The sequence below is a fragment of the Sesamum indicum genome, unplaced genomic scaffold, assembly GCF_000512975.1.
Source record: "Sesamum indicum cultivar Zhongzhi No. 13 unplaced genomic scaffold, S_indicum_v1.0 scaffold00723, whole genome shotgun sequence".
NCBI classification, from domain to species: Eukaryota; Viridiplantae; Streptophyta; class Magnoliopsida; order Lamiales; family Pedaliaceae; genus Sesamum; species Sesamum indicum.
In genome coordinates, this window is record NW_011628556.1 from 1 (window position 1) to 4,192 (window position 4,192).

The 4,192-nt window shown below is 35.4% G+C and overlaps 1 long non-coding RNA gene across 1 annotated transcript; it reads right to left on the reverse strand.

The window, feature by feature from the left end:
- Window positions 1–734: 734 nt before the first annotated feature.
- Window positions 735–4,192, reverse strand: LOC110011485. The gene is made up of 2 exons (XR_002286510.1): window positions 4,062–4,192; window positions 735–1,329 (listed from the first exon to the last, which is right to left on the reverse strand). It is a non-coding gene; the product is annotated as an uncharacterized LOC110011485 (long non-coding RNA).

The window sequence follows — 4,192 nt, forward strand, 5'->3', positions numbered from 1 at the left end:
ATGGAGTGCATGCGTAATTTCAAAATTTTTCTGGGAAAAACTGTAATTTTATATTTTTGAATGAGGTCTAAATGTAATTAACCTTAATATTTACGATTTTACCAATAAACTGTAAAAGTTTGTAAAAACTCATTTCTAGAAATCTGAAAATCTATAAAGTTGAAGTTGAAATAATTTAAAAAAATAATATAATATTCACAATTTTACTAAGTTGTATCAAAAGTCAGTTAGTTTGTAAACTCATTTGCCCTCCAAAAAAACACAAGTCCAAGAATTCTCTAATAAAACTCCAACATAATTTCTCCATATAAACTAATATTTCTTTGTACTTCCACTGATAACCTTTTAAAATCTATTACCAATTAATAGATGTACATATGTATTTGTATATCTAAAGTTAATTTATTTTATCAATTTCAATCATTCATTTATTTTATCTTAGTTCTCCGGTCATTTAATTAGCGAATAAATATAATTATAAAAATTTAATTACATATACGCATTGAATATGCTTTTATCGCAAGTATATATATATATATATATGTATATATATATTGAGTCGTCATGTCAAAAATAATAATTCCAGGATAGTTGTATTCTCGTATCATATTCGTATTATCGTATTCGTGGCTTATAACCCTACATAAGTTCAACTAACACAAACATAAATAGCCGCACAAAGAGAGAGATCTTTGAACTCAAACCACAGACCATCACTTTAAACAATAGCAACATTAACTACATAACATTGTTTTCTTACTGAACTAACAAAACTGCCATCTACAGGTAAAAAAATGCAGCATACAAAGCTAAAAGGAGCAAAAGAGACAGGTAGGAAGAAGCATCGGTGCTGCCATATTTACAGAAAGCAAAAAGTAGATGAATATCGACGAAAACAAGCATCCACGACCTTACCGACTAGACGGGCTCTCCACTTTCCTAAATGCAGAATCTTTGGTCGGCGCATCATGATTAACGGAGACCAAGTCGTTAACTCGGTCTCCCTCGGGCTGGCAACGACCGTCCTGTATCGGGTCCGTTTCTTGGTTGTTGTGCGACCCAGATGAACGCCTCTCGCTGTTTGCCATGCAATTGCAGTAATGTGCATTTACCGACTGCATACTGTACTGAGAGCGGATGGCTGAGCTGAACATCGGTTGCATAAACCACTTTCGCTCAGGAAGCTCACGGAGAGAAATTCTACACACTGGACACGTGGAGTGTTGCTGCAGCCATACGTCGATGCAAGTTGCATGGAAGGAGTGTCGGCATAGGGGTAGGATGCGCAATGTGTCTTCTTCATGATATTCAGATAGACATACAGTGCACCTGTGGAATAACATTTCACTCAGTTAGACGATGGCCAACAAGTTATGATGCGTAAGTTACAATAGGAGAACAAGAATTAGGTTGTTTTTGTGTTTTCGTATGTAAAGGTCAAGATTTTGAATTCATTGTAACAAATCTACTGAGCTAATCTAATTTGATGTTACTACGCATATCAAATCCTTCAGCTCCCATTTCAAGTTATTTTTTGAGTTAGTATTCGGAGCTCAAATCTACCTACAATGGGATGATTTGAAATCATTCCTCCAAATCTTTTTAATCCAAATACAGATTTATGTAATTTGTGACCGGAAATAAATATTGAACATCATTGATAAATAAATCTATTTTGTTCCGAAAAAAAGAATCCCACGAGAAGAAAAAATGAAAAATCTTGACAAAACGAAAGTTAGGTCGAAGCATAACAATGATCGAAGCTAAAGTCAAGGTAAGATAACTAGAAAATGCACGAGGACAAGACACTAACATGCCTGAAATATACAAGTCATATACGTAAAGTTGGCAAATGCTATTTGACTTTGAAGATAAAAGGAAGAGAATGATTATATATTCTTCCAAATTGATCAAACCATGTTAGGAACTCATGCGAACCAATCCACCTAAGTTACAAGTAGCATAAGATAGCAAGTAATGCGAGAACTGAAACTATCTGAATGAGGAAAGCTCTATGCAATTGGACCAATGGGGCTAGATTTGAGTGGAAAAATTGGCTTGTCGGAAAAAAGTTGAGTTTAAATTGCTTGAGAATGAGGTTGCCAGATCTGGGTCCCAAACCCATTTGACCCGCCCATAGTGTTTTTCGGGGACGTTGGAGGGTTTGGGCGTCGGTCGAGGTAGTGTCGGAATGGGTGGTGGGAGTGGTTTTGGAAGTACTCCATTGTATTTCTATATCAACTCAACCAACCTGCTCGAACTTTAACGAGTTCCAATTCATCTGCTACCTATGAATGCAAGGGTTCATGATAGAATTGCGTGAAGCAACAACCAAATCAGTCAGAAGACATGATACAGGGACCAGCAAACAGATGAACTACACAAAACTAAGGTCGGAATAAGAACAATATATCAAGAATGTTGCAAAAATTTTAAATCCAATCTGTTGATATTCCAAAGAATGGTACTAAGTAATGATCAGAAGATTTTAAAACAAAGGGCGGATAAACAAATATTGAGAGAGTACAAAGTATCCCCTTTCCATTACATATCAGAAGAATTTGCTTTACCAGACTTGGCAAAACGCCGATTTGTGAAATCATGCAATAGTTAATATATAAAGAAAGATGAGGTATATAACAGGGACAAAGAGTTTCTTGTCACTAACAACTTCAACTTTAGCCAATTTGTGGTGAAAAATTCTTCAAATGTTACTACTTTTAGCCATTTTAAATGTCTTCCCAGATGGGCTAAATGGTATCTATTTTCACATAGTGATGGAGAAGAAGAAATTCAAAGAACTAGTCACAACCCAACTTGTCACTCATGGTTCGGAATTCATTCATCCTTGTAAATATCAAGTGAACCAGTATATACAATTTTGACTTATCGGTCAAAAACTTCACTATTGGAACTCTTTAAGATTGAGAAGTCGTAACAAAACTTAAACCCATGAATTAGTTAGTCTGCCATTATGTATAAATAATAACTTCATGTGTCGAAACTAGTTGTTTATAGCTACTAATGCTTGAGCCGGTGGATCTGGAAAAAGACAAGAGGTCAACAATAAAAGATGAGAAGTTATCCGTCAATCAAAGACTTAGCAAATTCAGGTAAACCTTAAGCATAGAGTGGTTCCATCACTTGTAATGCTGGAGAACATTCAATGGGAGGCACTTGGAATGTTGTGCGGTTATGTGTGCAGGAACATGATTAGGAACATGGAAAAGAACGACAACAGTGAACAGGTCAAGGGATTGCAGGGGAAAGTAGCAGTCCACTTGCACAACGGATGGGGGAATAAATGGTCAACAAGAGTTTTCACGGGAGGGCCGTCGGTGTAGTCCAAGAAATCAGATATATGCTAAATACTCATGAACAAGAAAACACTTCAATAAAAGGTAGCCCATCTTCACATATCTGATGTAAATTCCTTAAAGAACACTTCGCAAACATGCTTTAGTGTTCTATCTCGAGTACAATGTATAAGATTGTTGTAGAAAATTTAGTCGACAAAGGTGGTAGATTTCAATTTATACTTACAATTTCCAAACATGACAAGAAGAAACAGAAAAAAGTAATGTACATCAAACATGCATTTCAAATTGTCACTCAGTTCATTGCAGAGCTTTAAACTGTTCCTCTCCATGAAGACAAAGTTACTGGCATAATAACATGTCCACACAGAGAGGGGTAAGAATTCGGCCTCAAACTTTTACTAAACATTAACAAATGTCTAGTTAACGTTATTTTACAAGATGAAAAAGTATTATAAAGCATGTGCCTCCAGTTTCAGAAAAACTCATAAAAGCCGATTTATATTAGTTGAAAGTATATGTAAGAAGATTCTTTATACTAATGTTGCTTGTTGTTGCCACTTGCCAGTTGAAGTTTCTACTAATTTTATGAAACTGAATCTGATTCTACCCTAAAGATTGTCCCGGCTGCTAAACAACTTGCATTCAGAAACAGAGAAGTACAATTCTACAAGCTTCATATTTTTTTATGTATACTATTTTATTTCTTTAATTAAGCATTAGCATGAGATTTCTTAACTGTACCTTGCTTCAATGGATTCTTTCCCACTTATTGTTGGCTAGTCTCAGCTTTCCGCCTTCTTTGGATAGTGGATTTTCTCAATTACATCAATTTAACATGGATCTTACCTTCTTCAGCAAACATATGGTCTACC